This window comes from Adiantum capillus-veneris, chromosome 16, assembly GCF_014529385.1.
Source record: "Adiantum capillus-veneris isolate H3 chromosome 16, ASM1452938v2, whole genome shotgun sequence".
In the NCBI taxonomy this organism is placed as follows: domain Eukaryota; kingdom Viridiplantae; phylum Streptophyta; class Polypodiopsida; order Polypodiales; family Pteridaceae; genus Adiantum; species Adiantum capillus-veneris.
Window position 1 is genome coordinate 45,337,735 of NC_140946.1, and position 22,765 is coordinate 45,360,499.

Genomic DNA, 22,765 nt, shown 5'->3' on the forward strand with positions numbered 1-22,765 from the left:
CAAAAGCTACGAATTACTGTGAGTGGCTTACGTCAATGCAAAGAGCTCTTACCTGCGGTTGCAATGCAACAAACGCATTCGCAATGTGACAACCGGAGAGGGAGTAGGAATCGCGAGAAGGAGAGAAGTGAGCGCCGTTAGCTCACGATGTCTATTTCTTATCCAAAAACTTAATAAAATCTTTACAAAGTTGGCTTTTATACCTTAGCCAAGGTCTAAAATGTGTAATGTCTGGTGCCCAAGACCTTTGAGACTCCACACTTATTGTATCTGCAACCTAGGTAACTAAGTGACCTATGCTTTACGTCTTGGAACTCTTATTTAGCCTGTAACACGTTACAATTATCACAATGGCTAAATAAATTGGGAAATTACAATACATGGGCATTTTCTGAAAAATGTGAAAAGTGTGTAACTCCAATCTTTATTGCTTCTTCACTTCGATCTTCGATGTGCATCCGTACGTCTTCAGTCTTTAGCAGCTTCTGTTAACTGACGTTGACTCAGTTAACAAGGGCCCTTTAGGGTCAAAGATGCTTTTGGAATAAATACTCTATATTAATGAGAATGGGAATGTGGCCACGGTCCACCAATTTTTGCATTTTTTGAATGGTCATAACTTGAATACTTTAACTTCAATTTTTTTGGACAATAGTGCATTCAAATTGCATTGCAGATCTCTTTACATAGATATGTTACACGATATAGTTTTGAGGTACGTAGATATGGGCTATCCATGCCCCCCCCTTTTATGTCCTATTGCTGACTAAAATCTGATTGGTTACTCTTACAAGGCCCTTTTGGGGTTCATATTTTTCCTAATGATTGTAAATATAGATCAAATAAAGTGAAGATCAAAACTTAAGTAAATGCACATAGTAGATAGAATGAGAACTAGTGATTTTGCAAGTGTGCCCGCGCCCCCCTGGGTTCAAATCCCGCTTGCGACCTCGCGTTGACTTTTTGTGTGTCGTCTGCCCTCGAGATTCTCCCCACTCATCCGCCGCCGTGATCCCACCGCTCGGGGTCATTTAAGACCCTGTGTTACTTAGTCATGAGACTAGTCTCAGGCTCATTGAGGACACAATAGGAGAGGTAAGTAAACCATGTTCACGTATACTTTGAGTTGCCATTGTTTATCTACACTCTTCCTCGATTGTCCTAGGTGCCAAGCTTGGCCCTTGTTTCGAAGTGACGCACAAAAATAAAAAAGGAGAACCCTTACATGTGTCCGAGTTTACTTTTTAGGTTCAAGTTTACTTTTCAGCATTTTTGTTATGTCTACGTTTTCAAGGCACGGATTCCATTTGTCTATGCTTGGTATGCATGCAGAGGTGCATGATGAGGAAAATTTACATGCACGCCATAATAAAAAAGAACAGGTGCATCCCGCGCCATGGCCGATTTATTGCATTACGTTTATCAGGTTTTTGTTTGATTTTAATGCGCTGATTCCATTTAACTATGTCTGGTCTTGATGCAGAGGTGCATGATGAGGATTTTACATGCATCCCATAATAAAAAAGAACCCGTGCATCCCGCTATATGGTTTATCGAGTTTTTGTTTGGTTTTAGTGCGTTGATGCAGCTTGTCTATGTCTATCTTGATGCACATGTGCATGACGAGGATTCTACATGTCCAATTTTTGTTTGGTTTTAATGCGTTGTTGAAGTTTGTCTATGACTGGTCTTGTAGAAGCTGGACATCTCGCTTCATGATTGATCCAAAGCATTGTTTTTCTGGAGTTTGAGTTTTTTCTTAATGTGTTGACCCCATTCTTTTATGCTTGGCCTTGATGCAGAGGCGAGTGAAGGTGTTGCCACCCTGGCTGAATGTGATGATGGATGACATTGAGGAAGAAAAGAAAACAACGATATGTAAGGCGAGAAGGGGAATGAAACCGGTGAAGAAGAGCACAATGAGGATGTGTTTTGGGAAGATGACTTTGGTGATGATGAAATCCCAAATGAGCAAGCAGAGGACAATCTCCAAGGAGAGAAAAAGCAAGGAACCCCTAGTGACGATGAGATCCCAAATGAGCCAGGAGATGACAATCTCCAAGGAGAGAAAAAGGGAGATGACCTTGGTGATGATGAGATCCCAAATGAGCCAGGAGAGGACAATCTACAAGAAGAGAAGAAGGAAGATGGAGGGGTCTTGGAGGGAGAAGGGTCCAAGGCGAAGGAAGGTGAGGCTGCAACTAGTAGTGGGTCTACTAGCTCTAGCTCCCAGTATGGCTTTGGAGATACACCATTGTACGAGATGCCGCCCCGTGATGATGCCAAGGATCTTCCAGTGGTCGAGGTTGAGGGTCACCAATGTGATGAACCCAACAGAGCACATTGTGGACACCTTTGATAGATTTGCTTCCATGACATTGAACATCGGTGTTTCCCAAAATGAGGTAAAGCTGATTATGGCTGTGTTTTTGCCGGTTTTCTGGGTTGTCAATAATTATGGCTGTTTGTTTTTGCTGGATCTTGAGGTTGTCACTGATCACGGCTATGCTTTTATTCGATGGGCTGAATATGGCTGTGTTTTTTTGTTGGGCTAATCTTTCCAGGAACTTTGTGCAGGGACTCATAATGGAACATTGGCAAAAGTTGCCAATTCGGTCATCTACAAAGACAAGTGTGGTTATCGATGTCTCATCACCGAGCCATGAGACCCATGTATCTCTTAAGTTCACCATCGAGAATGGCGAGTGTGCGTTTCTCAGGAGGGGGGTGGTAGGGTTGTCACCACACGGACAAATATTACGAAAGCCAGGTGATTTCATATCCCAGCTTTGCATTTTTAAATAGTGTCGATACTAATTCACATTATTCTAAGTCTTGCATGCTGGTCTTTTAGGCTTGCTTCTAATGCTAGCATCACATTCAATTCCGCAAGATTCAAACTGTCCACAAATGTAGATCAGCCCCTAGTCAATGCTATACTGCATGGAGAGGCTAGCTCTCGGACTATAGACTTGTTTGGCCAATAAGACTCCTCTCTCCCTCTCTCTCTCTCTCTCTCTCTCTCTCTCTCTCTCTCTCTCTCTCTCTCTCTCTCTCTCTCTCTCTCTCTCTCTCTCTCTCTCTCTCCATCCCTGAGCTTCGACGCTACCCAGAAAGGCGAATCTGCTTCGTGAGCTTCAAAACCCTTGATGGAGAACAATCGTCTGCGTATTCTTGAGGCTTCGCTATGTTGTGATCGTGGATGATTGTCGTAGGAGGGAGAATGAGACCATGCTACAGTCTCGGCTGTTCTTGCAGCAACTCGGCATGGGGAAAGGGAGGTTCGAGCTGCGTCGTGAGGGAAGACTGGGTGCAATAGGGGGTCACAGAAGTCTCTCTGCAAGAGAGGCCATGCCAGAAGGGGGGGGGAGTTGCTTGTGAAGCAGAGCAGATGAGCGTGTGCATCGGGTTTAACTGAGGGGCTAGATTTAATGGTTAAGGTGTAGGAGAATCTCCTTGAGAAATCAATTAATGAAATGCACCTTAGAGCTAGTAGTAGTATGACATAACAAACCCAATGTACCAAGCAGTGTTCTGTGGGCTTTTACAAGGATCCCCCAAACCATAGACTACATAGACAAAATCCGACACTACATAGAGTACATCAGACCAACAAGCTATCAAAAGACCAACCTAAAGCCAACCAAACCAAAGGGATACATGTAAGAAGGATGCCACTATGTCCTCCATGTAGGACCACTATGATCGATATATTCAAAAAAGGGGCAGGGCCAAATGTCCCCATTACACACTGGGACCCCCCGAGTTTCCACCAAAGCTTTATTGCTACCACCAATAGCCGCCTTGCTCACGAGGACCAGAAGCCAAAAATACCACAATAAACGGGCCTCAAATTGTCTCCTAGCAAACACTGGAATTGGAAACCACCAGGCTATTGTGAGTGAGCCATGCACCCTCAACCACCAAAGTAGAATCCCCTTGGAATTCCATCGTGAAGAGAAACCCTGCCACAGTACCCCAACCCTTCCAAGGGTGCCACCGCTCCAAGCGCAAACAACAGGAGAGCCACCAGGCCGCCATTTCAACCCACAAGACCGTGGAGGGACGGCCTCCACCAGAGCCAAAAAGAGAGGGGAGGGGCATCGGATGAATCCATCGAGAACTTGTCAAAGCTTTGTAGGGCCCTTGCCCCAAGGGGAACCTAACTTCGCAACGGGAGTTTGCCCACCAATCACAACGATCGCACCAACATCCCATGCCAGAGCTCCACCCCTGCCCCAGGAAGACCAGGGCCCCCCTGCCCATTCACACCTTGCAAGTTGTAGAGGAGTTGCAACGGAGCTCCCTCGCACCTACGATCCCACTCACGAAAAGACATCCATCCTAGCCAAGAGCCCCAATCCTATTTGTTGTTGATTGATAGTCAGGTATAATTTTTAAGCTCATTGGTTTCCAATGTGAACCAAATAAGGATGGAAAATGTGAAAGATGGCTTAGAGTCGGGTGTAGTCTGAACCCAACCCTCATGGGGATCACTACAATAAAAACATGGTTATCACGTGTAGGGATTATTTTATTCTATATTTTCTCACATTTTCACATACAGAAGGGTGTTGAAAAAACGATGCTGAATTTTTTTTTGCTGATTAAATAAAAGAAGATCTCTTTTATCGGTGAAAAATTCACAACTAAGGGATTTTATAAATAGTCCGTGAATGTACATGGTATGTAGGTTTTACATATAGTGAAAAAAAAAAAAACATACACACACACACACACACAAACACAAACACAAACACCCCCACCCCACCCCACCCCACCCCACTCCACAACACAACACCACACCACACCACCTAAGAAATTGACAAGTAGTAACCACCTCAAATGTTTTCACATTGCCTTTTCCAAGGGTAGCCTATACATGTAACACTAAAAGAGCTACAATGAGAAGATATAGGCACATTGAGCATAACACAAAACCTTAGGCATTGGTCACAGGATGCATAGTTATAGTTTCTTTTTGAAATAACTATGTGGCATGCATGGTCACAGATGCATCAATTATTTGTCTAATATGCAACTATGCAAGTCAGTAAAATCTTATTGATAGCTATGCTTTGCATGACACATCCTTAGCTCATCAATACCCATTGTAACATCAGTAGACTTTAGAGGTATAATTACATATTGCCAAAGATTTCATCTTTTTTGCCTTCAAAGTTTAAGACTTTTTGGATGCTCTGCATTAAGTAGAATCTTTCAAGCTTCCCTTTGGAGCTCCCAATCAAACATCGTGCTGCAATGCCTAGTGGTCGAGCTCATCTCCTCGTTGAGATAAAAGTCTCTACCCTAACCAATTGGACATGCACATGCCTTGTAATTTTTTGCAACTCTTGCATATTAAAAAAATTCCTGTATCCGAGCCCTCACATGATAGCTCAAGTCCATGCCTGACCTGGGATTTAATTTATGCAATGCTCCAAAAACTTTTCAAAGATGTTGTTGAAGCGGTTGACACGCCAAATCCAAGTGGTCAACGGAGGCACATTAATTAATTATATCATTTTTGTCTAAATCTAGCTATTGTAGCTCACTGATTACGGGAAGTCCTTTTAATCTTGTAAATCTCAAAAAAACCCCTCTAATGATGAAAGTGGATGGAGAGTCAGATTCACTCAATAATTATAATTAGTACCTCTCGTAATAAAAACACCCAACTTAGGGTTGAGGTATATAAGCCAAACCCTTGTAACCTTGAGATAGACTTTTCTTTAAATCAATCTTGGGCTCAACTATGTTACGTACGGTGTGCCGTTGTGAGTGGGTCTTCCTTCTCTGTCTACGCATGCTACATGAGCGACATTGCTGAGGCGACTCCATCAATGTGTTAGCTACGACGAGAGCTAGGCATTGATGCCAAGCACACGCATTTGTGGATTCCTCGCGAAGAGCTCTTCCTCCAGCTTCAAGGTGATTTTTCTGCCTATCTGTTTGTCTCTTTCATTATTGTTATATATCCACACGTTCACGGCGAGACAAGCTATGTCTTAGGCCTAATCACATTCGAACTTGGTGACCTGAATTTTACTGTCATACATCGTACGCGATTGTGATTAAGAGTGTGTGTGTGTGTGTGTGTGTGTAGATAGTATATTGGTGTAGAGACTTTAAGGTAGTGTCCTCTAGGTGTATAAAGATTAGCCCTCAAGTTTCGTAACGATTGGACATCGTTAGGTTATGTTTTGAGAGGTGGATGTGTTGTAGATATGGTAGCTGTCATGTACATAGTGGGTTAGGATATATTTCTTTGTAGTGATTGTCTTAGAAGGTTGAGTAGGTGATTGACAACCACTTGCTTGTTTCCATGCCCTTTCGGGTCATTGCTCTATCCCTAGGTGACATTATGTTGGTCTAGTTCTCACTGTGCTAGCGTCTGAGACGATGGATACCATTCCAACATTGGTGCCGCTGCCGAGGACGAGCACCCTAAGCAGGTGACCTTTGATTAATTCTATGAGGTGAGAGTCCCTCTGGTTTTCCAGAGTATTCTTTTTATCTTAGTTTTAGCTAGAATCCATAGAGAGGTGCTAGGGAGCATGTGTCTTGCATGGGTCGCCGTGTAGATGGTTTTTAGTTTAGATGTTTATATGTTTTGGTGTTTGAGTGGTTGATGAGGTGATAAAAGCATTAGCTAGTCAATGTGCGGTAGTTAAGTGTTTTTCACTCACAATTGCAAAATCCCATTTTTATGCTAGGAGTAGCTTTAGGTAGATGATTTGATCTTGATCTAGAGCTGTCCATCAATGAAGATTTGCTTGATTTGTTTGTTTGCATTGAAATCGTGAAAAGAATTTCATTCTTAGTCGAAACAGTGCAAAAACAAAGTTCACAATAAAAAGTTTTGCATGGCTGAGGGTTGCTGAGAACATAAGAAAACATTGGGGAGGGTTCTATACATAAAAATCTCAAATCTGCAAAGTTAGACATCATAAAGGAGACCAAAACTGTGAAAAATGATTGTACCAATGTGCTCAAAAGGGTCATTATGCCCTAGTAACACTTGAAACTTGAAGTTTGGTCATCTTAAAACACTCACAACACAAGAGCTGAGAAGTCAAAAGCAAAAAAAATTGAAAATATCCTTGATTGAGCTTTAAAAGTTATAAAAACATTTCACAAGCCATCAAAACAATTGTAGAGACCACAAACAACAGTTTGGGAAAGCAAAAAGTTGAAAATTGTACAACAGACATTATACGCGTATGATGTCTCTAAGGGTAGCAGCAAGATAATTTTACAAAATATGAGGTTACCATCAGTGTGTTCAAAAGGTATCATTTTCCCTAGGAACACCTTGAGTGGGGAGTTTTGGCATAGATTTGGGGACCAAAAGCCAAAAGATGAAGTGGTTGTGACTGAAAAAGCAAAAAACTTGTGTTTGTGAAGCTTTAAATTTTGTTGTAAACACATGTACATGTTGCTGATGATAAGGGGAACTTAGAATAGAAACAGATTTGAAATCTGATATGACAGACATCATACACGTATGATGTCTCTAGCACCATCTTGAGACAAATTTTTGAAAATCTAACTGCACTTAAGTGTTTAAAAGGGGTGTTTTACCCTAGAATCGCCTTAAAATAAGAGTTTTGGTCAGTCTAAAACTCTCAGAACACTAAAGCCAAGAAACCAAAGTGGGAAAAAATTAAAAATTGCTTTGTTTGAGCTTGAAAGAGCACAGAAACACTTCGTAAGGCCTAAAAACAAGGATAAAGACCTTGAAGACCAGTTTGGGTATGATTAGAGTGTAAAATTGTCCAGTGGACATCATACGCGTATGATGTCTCCAACCTAGATTTGGGTATTGACTAGCATAAATGGCATCACCAAAGCACTTGAAAGGTATTTCTAAGCTTGATTGCAAGATTTCACATCATTTGGACACCCAATCTGGCATTTAAAAGAGAATTTTATAGATTCTAGCCAATAACAATAAAAAATGGTGAATTGGTGTAAAATTGACATCAAAACAAGATTAAAGGCACATATACTTGGTGTACACATAGAGGAGAACCTTGGGCAGAAACAGAAGTCCAATTTGAGAGAAAAGACATCATATATGTATGATGTGTTTTGGCCCAGAATAGACTCAAATTGTACAAGTGAGTGTTCCCTAGTGTCCTAGAGCATTAAAGGAGTCCAAGCCTAAATTTCATTGCATTTGGACCAAGTTTTGAGCTTGAAAAGACCAAGAAACAATCCAGACAGACTGCACACCCAATTTGGCTAAAACTTGCACAAAAATTGGTTCAACTTCAATTTTGAAAGTAGATGTGAGTTCGTTAAGTAGTGGACTACCTTTGGAGCAAGATCATCTCATTTGCAGCAAAAAGACATCATACGCGTATGATGTGTTTTTGGTGATTTTGAACATTTTTTGAAATTCTGACTATACAAGGTGTATAAGCACACCATTGTAAGCACAAATTTGCAAAAAATTCTTCATTCTGAGCAAAAAGACATTATACGCGTATGATGTGCTTTTTACCCTGTTGACTCCAAAATCTAAATTTCTGCATACCCTAGTGTTCTAAGGAACCTTAGAAGCCAATAGCCAAAATTTCATGAAATTTGGAGCATATTTGTGCCAGTAAGTGCCAAAGGACAGAAATTGGGCCAGAGTCAGGCTTGAACTGATTATAACTTGCACAAATTTGGTTCAAATTCAATTTTGAAAGTTGGTGAGAGTTGCTCAAGTGATATAGATCCTCTGGAGTAAACATTAGTTGATTTGGCCATAGTCGACATCATACGCGTATGATGTCTCTAGCCCTAATTTGGAGGTGAAACTCACATTGAGCTTCTAGAAGTGTTAAGCATTGTAAAATAAGCCTAGTGACAAAGTTTCATCAAATTTGGGTCACATTTGGTCAAGATACAAGCAAAAATCCTGGATCTTGAAACTGTTTTGACTGCGGTTTCAAGTGCAGCTCACGAAAACTACACTAATTTTTGACAGACAACTCCAAATTGGGTCTGGTATACCTAGGCAGAAATCTTGTGAGCAATAGGAGGTTGATAGGATTTCTAATTTCAAACTTTTAGGGTACCCAGAACCAGTATCCATAGGTCAGAAGACCACCTAGACATGACTTTTAGGGACCTGGCTAAAGGGCCAAAGGTGCTTATTAAGGACTATCTTGAGAATATTGAGTGGGCCTAACATTAAGAAAGCTAAGATCATGAGGATGGAAACCCAATCTACCAATCCTATTGTAGATATGACCAAAGGTATGGCAAGCCAAGCTAGAAGTGCTAAAATGCCAGTCTATCCACATTTTGACACAAGCCTAGCTACATTGCCACCATGGATGTACCCAGATGCACAACAGGACCATCTGTATCACCACCACCCCCTATAACTTACTCCTATCTAAATCAGACCAGACCTTGAGAAGATATGATACTGAGAGTGAGAGTGACACATCTTCTCAGAGGATTGATTCACCAAGAACCCAACCCACAATACAGCCAGAGGTATCTAGTGAGCAAATGAAGCTAATAGAAGGATTGGCTCAGAGACTTACTCTTCTGGTCAAATCTGACCTCTATGGTGCGAAATCAAACAGAAATGGACAAACCATACAATGGAAGGGTGTTACTATAACCAGAGATATGCACAACCAGCCCCACTAACACCTCTTCTACAAAGGTACACAACAGTCCAACCAACAGAAAAGTGATATAATATGGATGCAAGAACACCGTCCTTTATTGCAAATAGGTCCATGACTATGGCACAACCTATTTACAGTCATCCAAAAATATGAGAAGCCCCGAGATTATAATATCCTTGCAAGGATATGATTCAAGTAGATGCCTATTGTACTGATTGTGAAAAAACACATCTGATTCCTAATTGTGCACACCACCCAGCCACGAGAGGGATGGACACAAAGGAGGTAACGTTGGGCCCGTTCAGGCTATAAGTAGAGCTCATACTCAAAAAGCTGTTGAAGAACCTGTAGTTGAAGAGCCAAAAACGGACGCACCTAGCAAAGAGTGCTTCGTTAGTTGTGCGCTCCTTGCCGCACTGTCGAAGCAAGGGACTTGCCTAACACTGTGTGCGAGCCACAGACGGCTCCAAGCACACAACTAGCTTAACTAGTAAGCTCAAAAGAGGGCAATGGTGTGTCACTCACCGCTCTATGCTCCTGCCGTGGAGGATTCCTCGCCGCGAAGAAGAAGGAGACGCCGCTACGTCGCGCTCAACCGCTTCACCGCCGTCGTGCCACCGCAATGCTCTCTCGCACTCTCTCTCTCTCTCTCTCTCTCTCTCTCTCTCTCTCTCTCTCTCTCTCTCTCTCTCTCTCTCACACACACACACACACACACACACACACACACACACACAAGGAGGTGAAGAAGAAAAAGATGGAGATGGAGATGGAGCAAGAGCACTCTTCTATTGCACAAATGAGAGAATCCGTGAATTTTAGGTTTAGTTGGCTTTTATATGAGCTCACCCCATTCACACTTGGGCGCCCATGCTTAGCCAACTAATCCCTTGAATGTCCCAGTTAGAGTGCGCCTCTCATCGGCGATCACTCTTACCCTTTTCTATTGGACCGACAAGCCCGGTACCTGACTCTACCAAATAAATAATACAATGTCCACCGTAGGTTACAATATCCGTCTCGTAGGTGATAGGGTGTTCGTGAGCCATGAGGGTTAACATGCCCCCCTTCCTGATGTAGATTTCGTCCTCGGAAGCTATTGAGTTGAAGTCGTTGGTCGAGGTGGAAGAGCATTTGAGATGAATGTCCTTAGCCTTCATTAGTCACTGCAAAATCAAACAACATTGCACAGTAATTGCATTCTCATAAGCAATTAAAAAGCATATGCAATTTTAGGCAGACAATTGATTGGTAACAGAATTTTAAACAATTTGTCAGCAATAAGCATTAAATTGCAATGTAATCAAATGCATAAACAGATGTAAAGGTAAAAAATTAAACAAGTCTGGGGTCGCTAATTTAACGGTCGAAAGGCACTAGAGATCGACTATTAATACCATGGGTAAGCTTCTTAATTTTCTCTGGTTAATTAAGTTGTTTAATCGCGAGAGCCAAGTATTTCATGTTCGAGGGCTGACTAGAGGCTATACCTAGAGGACCTTGTAGTTAAGCTACGATAAAAGGAATTTCTCATGAAATCATCGCATGACTGATTACCTTTTCTTTGACCCCCCAAAGTCTTTTCACAGTGATTCAATTTGATGTGTGTGCTTATTTTGTATGCCTTGGGTTTTTTGCTCTTCAAGGAAAAGCGCCCACACTGGGAACCTCTAGGGCTCTAGTACCATAGGCAATACATGTGAGTGAAGTACCAAATCAAGCTGAGATTTCTCTTCCAGCTTAAGATTTTACATTGTGGCACTTTGATTTTTTGTTTGTTCATTTTCAGCATTTTAATTTTGTAACTTTGGGGGGTCATATAACACTGATACACCTCCCCAGGCTCATCACACTAGTAAACTCCCTTTATAATAAGCTAAAGTTCAATAGGGTCAAGCCCACTAGAAAGCCCTAGTACATTTCACACAATGCTGCCTAAATCGGATTAAGAACCTAAGTAACCATTGATTATTAGGAAGGCATTCCCCATGGTATTAAGAGAAGATCTCTAACACCTAACTTGGTCAAACTAGCTTAGTCGGACTGCTTGATTTTTAAACCTAGACAAGTGATTATGACAAAAAATTACATTGAATTAAATGTTTGATACTAAGCAAATGCGGTGAATATTAGGCTACCAATCACAATTAAAGCAGACAATCATAGATGCAAAAAAGATAAGGGGCAATGCTAATGGACAAGAAACACTTGTTTGTGTCAATGGTCGCGCTTGATTTGAAGAGTGAGTCGAGATAAAGATTCCATGAAGGTCCAAATCCTATCAATAGCAACCGTTCCTGTACACACTAGGAAACAAAAGGAATACCTCCAGGAGGCACATTAGTGGGAAAAGGTATCAACACTTATTGAACACAACAAAAAACATAAGGAACCCTAACCTAATTATTTGCACCCCCCCTAAAGAGTCAAGGGAATAGGATATTGTAGAGGTTGGGGGGAAACCCTAAGGCTAAACCCCTATCCTTGTCGTCGAGATAAACAAAGTCATCATCCATGAGACCATATGTGCCATCCGTGTAGTCCTGTAAATTTTCTTCTTCATCATAGGTGCCCACGTTTACTAAGAAGGTCACTAAAAACCTATAGTCATCTTGGTCAAAAGGGTAGGCTTGTGCAATGGGAGAAACGCTCTCTACTAAGTATGGATCAGACGTGGTCAAAAGACGTATCAGCCATTCTAACTCCTCAAAAGTCCTCTCACATGCTAGCGTACCTATCAAATCCCATTCACATGCAAGCACTGGAAAGACCATGTGAAATATTTGTGAAAAGTAACGAGGGTACCTCTCACCCAAGGCAGGAGTGGATGATTCTAGCGTACTAGCCATATCTGTACACGCAAATAGATGATGGTTAGAGTGCAAATATTACAAGGGTAGTGTTCTTGTGCATAATTTGTTTTTATGATTTTGTGTTATGCCTCTTGCTCTTTTACTTTTTTATCTTGTTTTTGTGAATATAAGGCTTTATATATACATTCCCTAAGATTGGAGATTAAGAGATTAGGGAGAAAGGTTGAGAGGGAAGCAAGTGAATAATGGATGTCCACAAACACTCCCCCCTTCCTTGGGTAGATCATACCGTTTGAAATGATGTCGTCACCCTTTGAAACCAGTTGTTCCAAGTTGTTATAGGTGAAGATTTTTGCTAGTAGTTTTCTATTACCTTAGGTGCCTCGTCGAGTTGCAAGGGTGGTAAGGTACTCTCCCAGGATCGAACTTGAAGTGGTTCATCAGGTGATTCTTGAACACTGGAAGGTGTGGATTCTTTTGTAGCTTCATGGAGGTCCACTATTGTAGGTGGGCTGTGTAGAAGCTTTTACCTCTATGGATGTATTACATGAGGAGCTAGAAGCTTCATGGAACTCCCCCCTTCCTGAGCTAGGTGGAATAAATTGGTTTTGCCTTGGAGCCCAAACTAGCTCTGGACTAGGTGTGTAGCATTCTGTGATCTTTTCCTTCCCACGGTCTGCCATTGGCTTTAGCGTTACACTGTTTGACTCATATGGGTTTGTTGTCGATGGGGAAGGACACATTTTACGTTTAGGTACCCAGATTTGCTCATTTCCATCATAGTAGCCTTGGGCTTCTAATAGTCGTTTTGGAATCCATCGTGATTTGGTCTTGACTCTCCTAGAGCGCGCTCTTGGTTTTCCAGGGGAATTTTTTCTTGGAATGGATGGGAGGGTTGAGGTAGTTGGAAGTAAGGCCTTGGGGACCCATTGATATGTACTCTTAGGTCGTGCAGGTTGAGTACTTGCAATATTACTGCTTGCTGCAACTACAAGTGTTGAAGTGCTAGGTTCATGGGTAGCCGGCAAGGACGAGTTAACCACCTTGGCTTGTGAATGTTGGCTATCCTTCAACTTTGCTAGAGTTTGCAACGTAGGTGACTTTGCTTGAATGATAGGGGTAAGATTCGGTGGTCGCATCGTGACACTACCAGTATCCCAATCAATATTGCATTTGGTTGCCAACATCCACGTGCGTCCCAGGTTTACGTTGCCTTCCATAGCTCCCGCGGGCATGACTAGAAACCTCTGCACTATGCTTCCATTGTCATAGACAACAGGGGTTTGAAGGACTCCAAGAATAGCAGCTTTCTTTTTATTAATGCCCTTGACTTGCATCGTACTCGGGGATAGGATCGGTTTCCCTAATTGACACCAAACTCCATAGGATAACAAATTGTGTTTAGCTCCCATATCTAATAAGGCATTGTATAGTACTTTCCCATAGGGGCTATTTAGCTCAATTGGGTATCGTAGGGGTGGCTCAGATTCTAATGAGTCGTCATCTGTGTCCTCGAAAAATGCTTGCGTGATTCCCAGATTAGCCTCTCGTTGGCGTCTAAGACGTTGTTGTCGTTCTCGAGCCTCAACTCTTGCTTGGATTTTTCTAAGCTCTGCTTGTTCCTTGGCAGCCTTCTTTTGATGGATGGCTTGCAACTCTTCCTGGCTTAGAGGATCATAATATCTTTTGAATTTACTCCCATTAAGGAATCCAATGGTTTCAACTCCATCTAGAGTTTCCACACGAATGGTACCTTGCGGGGTAATTTCACACACTCGATATGGTCCCTTACCAGTGTATTTCAATTTCTTCTTTTCATTACGTACCCCGTACATAAGAACTTTATCACAAACCTTGATGTCTTTATCCTTTAAATGGCTATCAAACCACTTCTTTCTCCTATCCTTCTCCACTAGAGCATTTCGCACAGCTAATTGCCTCTCTTCATCTAGCCTTTCCAGGATATATAATCGCTCCACTAAGGGGTTACCATCCCAACCTTCTTGAGAAGCTACTCGAAGACTAGGAATGACAAACTCCCATGGCATAACTGCTTCTTGGCCATGCACCATCTTAAACGGTGTGCAATTAATAGCAACTTTATACGCAGTACGATAAGCCCATGAAGCTGATGTAAGCTTTAGGTCCCAATCAGTGCGATGAGCCTCAACTGTCTTTGTCAAAATGGAGATGAGAGTTTTGTTGGTACTCTCAACTTGGCCATTTTCTTGGGGATAATAGGGTGTAGACTTGTGGTGAGATATCATGAAGTTTGATGTGAGTTCTTTTATTACTTCATTTATAAAATGAGTTCCATTGTCACTCACAAGTTCAAAGGGGCATCCAAAACGTGTGATAATGTTCTCAAAGAGGAACTTAGCTGTTGTTTTTGCATTTGCCTTTCGTGTTGCTTTTGCTTCAGCCCATTTGGTTACATAGTCAGTAGCCACAATGACATATCGTGATTGCGTGTTACGTGCAGCTGGACTAATCGGTCCTACAAAGTCTAAGCCCCACTTTTCAAATGGTTGGGTTACCTTGATGGGATGTAGAGGCATCCTATCCCCTCTTTGTGGCTTCTTGAAGCATTGGCATTCATCACATCCCTTTGCAAAAAGTGATGCATCCTTAAACAGAGTGGGCCACCAATAGCCTGACTGTAAGATCTTTCGGGCAGTCAACTTTCCTGAAAAGTGACCACCAGCTACGCCCATGTGTGTCTCTTGTAGAATATATAAATACTCATCCTCGCGGGCACAGCGTCTAAGAACATCATCTTTTCCTCTCTTATAGAGAGTTCCAGCCAGTAAGCAATAGGGTTCGCATTCCTTGATTAATTTTCGAGCTATATCTTTTCGCAGCTCTTTGGGTGGAAAACCATTAACTAAGAAGTTAACAATCTTTTCACTCCATTCAGGCATTGTCTCAACAATGAACAAAGGAGTATTAGGCAATTCATCATCAACCCCCGTAGGAGCTTTGCCATTAGGGATACGAGATAAATGATCCGCCATGACATGTTTCCTCCCAGGCCTCACAACAACGGTGAAGTCAAACTCAAGAAGAATTAACAACCACCGTGTGATTCGACCTGTGGAACACGGCTTGTTTACCAAATATAGCAATGCTTGATGATCAACATAAAACACAAACTTGGTAGCAAGAAGGTAATAGCGAAATTTCTTTACTGCGTAAATCATAGCTACACCTTCGCGCTCTGTAGTAGTGTAGTTCATCTCGGCATCATTTAATTGGCGACTTGCAAAGCTAATAGGGTAGTCCAATTTATGTTCTCCTGGTTGAGTTAGAACACACCCAATAGCAAAGTTTGATGCATCAATATGCACATGAAAAGGTACATTCCAATCAGGTGTTCGCAGGATTGGAGCACTTGTTAGGGCCTTCTTTAATAACTCATAAGATTGATGACATTCTTCCGTCCAGTGAAACTCGATAAGAAGCTTGTACAATGGACGCGCTATCTCAGCAAAGTTTAAAATAAACCTTCGATAATAACCAACATGGCCCATAAATCTTTGAACTCCTTTATAGTTCGTAGGTGGTGGCAAATCGGCAATGGCTTTAATCTTACTCTCATCTGTGGATATCCTATTCTTGGACACTATATGCCCTAGAATGACTCCATGCTTAACCCAAAATTGGCATTTGAAAGGGTTCAATGAGATGCGATAAAATCTGCACCTTTCAAATATTTTTCGTAGATATAACAAATGCTTCTCCCAAGAAGAATAAACACAAAGGTCGTCTAGGAAAGCTTCACAAAACTCCCTTAGAAATTCTTTAAACGCAGTGTTTATTAATCGTTGGTATGTAGCAGGGGCATTTGTTAAGCCAAAAGCCATAACACGAAATGCAAACACTCCAAACTCTGTGATAAAAGCAGTTTTAGCTTGGTCCTCTAATGCAATTGTGATTTGATTGTAATCAGAGTACCCATCTAAAAAGATATAAGCTTCCTTGCCCGCAACTCTTTCAAGCACATGTTCTGAATATGGCAAGGGATAATGATCTCTCCTAGTAGCTGCATTAACTTTCTTGAGGTCCACGCACACTCTTAGTTTCCCATTATTTTTTGGCACAATGACTATTGGAGAAACCCATTCTCAGTGCTCAATAGGGTATATGAATCCACATTGGATAAGTTTTTCAATCTCCTCTTGTACAATTTTGGCGTACTTAGGATTCATTGGATAGGGTCGTTGCTGGACGGGTTTAGCAATGTTGATCATGGGAATTGTATGTTGCACCATAGAAGGTGGAACGCCCTTCATGTCATGATATGTCCAAGGAAAGATATCCTTGTATTCCTTGAGGAGCTCCTTATGTACAGCCTCTTCAGTTTCGGTAAGGTCTTGAGCAATAAAGACTGGTTTAGACTCCTCACCTAGTTCTGCTAATTCTATCTCTTTAACTACCGCTGGACCATCATAGATTCCACTGCTTCCATTGGTAGGTATTCGTTGGGCTTTGGCATACACAACCTTTCGCTCCCCCGTGGTATAAGATTTAAAATGTTCAGGAGCCGTATGTAAGTCAGCAGGCTCTTGTCCTGAAGGAGACCTTTCTTTTAGTTCTGCCTCCTTTTGTTGTTGTGCTAACTCTCGATTTTGACGTCTTCTTATAGTTCGACTCAATTTCGGCTTTGTAACCTCCAATTGAGCGAGGTCAATGGGTCGCGGGCTGCACCACATGACACTCTAGAGATGTTCACCCCAATTGTCTACTAGCTTTCGATGAGCATCACATGCCCCTAGATAGCTAAGCCATTCTGCAGTAGATCTTTCCTTGTTTATCCTAGCTCTCACATTTGCTCGATATCGTCGTCTCTTATATGACCTTTGTTTCTTGTTAAGGTTTTGATTTTGGTAAATGTTTGAACTCGACTCGCCTGATAGGTCTTCGCTTGTATCTTCTTCACTCTCATATAAATTACCATAGATGGTCGTACTAGGCCTTGAGTGTTCAGTTTCTATACTTGGTTCACTCGGTGTTTCCTCATATTCTGAATCCATTTCTCCCTGAGATTTCGTTTCTGATGTGTATTGGCCTGAAGCCTTTGAGGAATCATCGTTTCACTCTCACGTAGGTGTGCCTCTTTCTTATCATCGGATGTTACATGCGCTACACCTAACATGTTTACTGGTGCAATGTGTGGTATCTCTTCCCCATCTGGTGTTACCCAGGTTGTTCCTCTAGCTCCCCATGTATCTATAGTTGCCGCTAGGTGTACCCAATCGACATTGTCTAACTCAGCCATTCCGGGTAGGATATCCATATAAGGAGAGTTCTCCCCAATATTCGTGTCTTCGTTACACGTGTAACAATACTGTAATGGAGCTGAGTGAATTGTTGTGTCTGATCGATTATCAATGATGAATTTATTTCCTAGAGGATGTGTTCGACCACTTAAAAGATCAACTCGAATGACAGAGTCTTGGAACTGTAAGTAGACGTGGTTTTTGGACCAGTCATGCACCATTTTTGCTTCCCTCATGAATGGACTCCCTAAGATCATCTCAAATGACATAGGATGCTTGGAAAAATCCATAACAATGAAAGTCTGCCTTACCTTGTGTCCCAAGACCTTGATTTTGAGATCCTTTAGCATACCAATAGGCGTAACAATAGATCCATTAGCCATTTTTACCACTACGCTTGTGGCTTCAAGGTGAGGTCTCCCCATAGACTCCCAACAACTCTTTGTCACCATGCTGACTCCCACACCACCGTCAAGGACCCCCTTTACAGTTAATCCTTTAGTAGTGATTGGTAGAGTAGCATTAGATTCATCACCTTCAAAGTATTGCCCCAACTTGTTAACGGGTATTTCAATTACAGATTCATGTCCCGCTAGGTCAGATGGTGGTGCTAAATGTTCCTCATCATTCATTACCGAGTCAGGTTTGTTCATATGTGCAAACTATGGTAATCCGGCCTATAATTCTCCATTGAGGAAGGCTGGAAGAGCTGAGACTAGCTCGGGGTCTTTATATAGTTTGGACATGATGGTGGTTCTAACTTCTGAAGACATGAAATCCATCAAATTGGCAACATTTAATGGCATCTTGTGGGACGTAGGACTTTGACAAGAGAATGGTGAATATGGAATCTCCACTTCCTCAAGGGGGTCGGGCATTCCCTCACCAAACATTCTCTCTAGTAGGAAAGGTGTGTGTCCACTTTTAGATGTCCTACCCTCACTCTCTTCCCGAATGATACTGGGTATAGCTAACGGCCTGTAGTTCTTGTGAGGTTGAACTTGTGTGGGAAACACTGTGTCCGACATCTGGATATGTTTGGGTTCAGGTTCTAATGTTCGTTGAGTTTCTTCCACCAAACCCCTCAGTTGTTGGACTCGTTCAATTTCCACTGTTGGGTTTGGATAGGTTCCAATCTTTCTCTTGCAATCCTCATTTTTTGTCTCTCGTGGATTATCTTGGGGGTTCGCAACTGGGTGGTTTAACTTTGAATACTCTTTTGGTGTTCGTCGTAATTCCCTCTCGTGATCCTCCTCACTGGCTTTTTCCTTTGTAGTAACAGTTTTGGTCTCCGTGGTCTCTATCGAATCTGAGTCATCCTCAGGGTCATTCATATACACGGGATCCTCTCCTGTCCCTATGTTAGTCTTTGAACTAGGTTTTGAGCTAGAAGCATTAAGGGATTTCTTTCTTTGTGTTTTCTTCTTTCTCGCTCGGCCAATGGATGCAGCATCTCTCTCTTCGAGGATGTAATTTTGCTTTTGGAGCATCGACCGTGTTAGTGCATTCACTGGTGCTATGTTTATAGTTGGTGGTGTCCCATCAACAATCTCTATTAAGTTCAATGGTGTGATTTTTGGTGCGTTTGGATTGTTAGGACACTGTGCGATCAAATGATCTATGCCACAACGATTACAAGTGAGTATTGGAATTGCCAATGCACTCCCTTGACTTGTTTGCATTAGTGCAGCATTCTTTTGCATTCTAATGGGGCACTCAGCTACTCGATGTGGTCCACCACATTCGTAGCACTGAAGAGGTTGTCTCCTGGCAAAACTATTAATGTTTTGGCCTCTTGCTGCTAGCGCAGTAGCTTGATGTACCGGTTTGATTTGTCCCCAATGGTCTTCCATATAGTACATGGGACACTCCTCAAGCATGTCGACTCCATAGGTGATACTAGAGTCTATGTCCTCTTCGCAATCTACATAAGTACTAGATGACTCGCAACCTATTTGGTTCATAGGTGTAACTCTTGGATGAGGGGGTTGCGGTCCTAGCACTGGAGGTGGCAACGGTGTGGTTTGGACCACATTTTGGGTTCTAGGGACCATGTGCTGTAATGGCAATTGTTGCTCCATGGGTGGGGTAGGCATCAATGCAGGAACTTGAGGTGAGTCTGCCCAAGCTATAGGCGGTCTATTTTCCATGATGCGTTTAAGCATTAGGCAATCCTTCGCTTGATGGCCATACCTACCACACGCGTTACAAGTCCCGTTAAACTTTACTCTGAAAGTAGGGCATTCACTCGTAGTATGTGGGCCCAAGCAAATTGAGCACCATTGTTGCTCCCTTCATGGATACATATGAGTGTTTTGTGGAGCACGATTACCCCTAAGGCTTTCTTGGATGGCCTTGGTGAGATCTGCCAAAGTCATCTCAGATATCGTTTGCTCTTTCATGATTGGCTTTATCTTCATTGGCTCATGCCCTGACGCTTGCGAGCTACTAGACTTCGGCTCGACGGACACTCTTTCTCCTGCAATCATTAAATTATCCTCCAATTGGATTGCATTCATGGTGACTGCTTCCCAAGTAGTGATACCTCTAATGACTAGGCCATTATAGATACTTTTATGTCGTAGTCCCCTAATGAATCTATCAAGCAATTGGTTGTTGTTGAATCACTCGTTTGGATTGCATCGAGAATTCAAATTCTTTAGGCGACTAATGAAGTCTCTCACGGATTCACCTTCTTCTCGTTGGGCTTTCTGGAGCTGAGAGGCTACACCCCAAAGTACTCCCTCTCGTATGTATTCTTTTAAGAACAGTCTCCTAAGAGTAGAGTAGATCGTTTTCTCTTCTACTCTTAAGGTTCTATACCAATCCCAAGCCTTTCCGCTTAGGGTCAAAGTCAAAGCCTTACACTTATGTAGCTCATTGTGCTCTTCCAAGGAATCGCACACATGTTCAAAGACTTCCATATGCTTTCTAGCATCTCCGTCTCCACTGAATTTCTGTGTGAGCTTAGCTACTTGAACTGCCTTGCTCCTAGGCTCTCTATCAGGTGCACTACGCATGTTTTCCGCAATAGAGCGACCGATAGTTTGAGCAAACGCTGTCAAATCTCCTATTTGAGCAGGTATAATGGGTGTATGTGCTCCTGGAACCACATGTGAGATGGGAGTTGGCCTTGGCCTTGGCATACGCGCGGCTCTTGGGTCCCATATTTCGTATGGTGGTGTACCAGACGGTGGTCGAAAGTTTACAGGTGTGGCCCTAGGCATAGGGGGTGCCTGATATGGCATGTTATTATTAAACGGCATGGCTCCACTTGTATAAGAGCTTGGATAATGCCATTGTGGATTGTAAGCTCTTGGGATAATCGGAGGTGTAGGAGCTACATGAGGCTGAGGTATGACAGGTGCACATGATTGATACATACATGTAGGTATAGTTGGGGGCACTGTGCTACTAGGCATCGGCGCAGTGTTAACAAATGAACTCCATGGTGTACTTTTTGTCATGCTCACCACTGGGATATGCATGGTAGCCGTAGTGTCATTAAGAGAAAGATGAGCTAGATCTGGGAAGGTAAAGCTGCCACTTGTGGGCTCAGATTGTACTGAGGCTCCTGGCGAAACAACATATGGAGGATCAATGGGGCTCACTGAGGGAGTCTCCATTTGTGATAGGGTTGGTTGGTTGGCCTTTCCCGTATCCAAGAATCTCATTAGGCCTGTTGAAGGCATGTTGATCCCTGTGTTCTGTCTTTCTAACTCGACAATCCTATGGAGGACATCACAGACTTTATGTTGTTGCTCATCTATGCTAGTAGCACCCGATGTGGATTGTAGAACATCTAACCAGCCCACATGATAGGTGTGTCCTGTGTACCGATCAGCTAAAGCTTCTGCTTGTAGGTCATACTCCCAATTTTCGTTTAGGAATATCCCATCTAGGCCTGGCGTGCTGGAGGTTTCCCTCGAAGTGGAAGCATTATTGCTCCCCATCGCTTGCCCCTCCGTGACTGCTACCTTGGGAGCACTCGGTTGCTCGGCTGGCATGATTGTTGTCATAAGAGCCTTTGCTTTCAGGGCTCGACTTTGTTCTAGCCTTCGTAGGTTCTCAATTTCCCTCTCCCTTGTTGCTTGCATATAGCGTTCGATCTCTTGTACTTCGGCAAGACTCCTACCATCGGGTAGTAAAACCTCAGAGGGAGATAGTCCTAAAGGATCAGGAGGTGCAGTGGATGGAACATTCACATGCACACTCTCAAGAAGCATAGGGTCTATTTTAGGCATGAATGACGAATTTACTTCCCCACTCCCTTCATTTATTTCATTAACCGCATGTTCGGAGCGAGTAGCTCTACTAAGGGTCTCTTTTAAGCGGCTAAACACGCTGGACCCAGGCCGTGGGCCCATGGCATGCATGTCTTGACTTGAACTATCAGGGTTTGGTATAGGATACCCCTCCATGACTTCGTAGTCAAAGGAAGAATCACTAGACGCGATATGAGGATCTTGGGTCACGCTACCTTGAGTCCCGGCCGAAGGTCCAGAACCTAGGGTGGAGGAATAATGGGTGCCCACGTAAATGGAGGCACTACCAATATGCTCGTGCTCTAACACTCGTCCAAAGCGTACGTTCATATGACTTGGATCCCCTAGAAGTGTCAGTGAGTGCCCGTGAAGGCTGCTCACCTAGTAATTTTGGGTGTTTTGCAACCCAAGTCTTTTCTTATTTATTTATTTTTGATTTTTTGGTCCTTTTTTTTTGACCCAGCTATAGAATAGAACGTATGATAGCTCAAAACGAGCGTCTCGGTCAGAGGGACGTGCCGTGCTTTACAGCCCTCCGTTTGGTCACTTTATGCCCTCGAAATCCCTAAAACCATCAATTTCTAGTAGGGAACTAGGCCCAAATTAGAAAGTCTAAGGGTGCAAGTGGGAAGAGAAGGGAGGAGAGTGGAGGACTTGCCCCACATGCTCTCATTCCCTCTTGAGGGGGTAGGGTATATATATAAGAGTGAGTCTAGTATATATCATAGGACTGAGGCCTGGGCCTGGGCCTGGGCTTGGGCTTGGGCTTG

General features: G+C 42.7%; 1 pseudogene; it reads left to right on the plus strand.

Moving 5' to 3' along the window:
* Window positions 1-1,396: 1,396 nt before the first annotated feature.
* LOC147438955 (uncharacterized) overlaps window positions 1,397-22,765 on the plus strand; it is a 67,115-nt pseudogene continuing 45,746 nt past the window's right edge.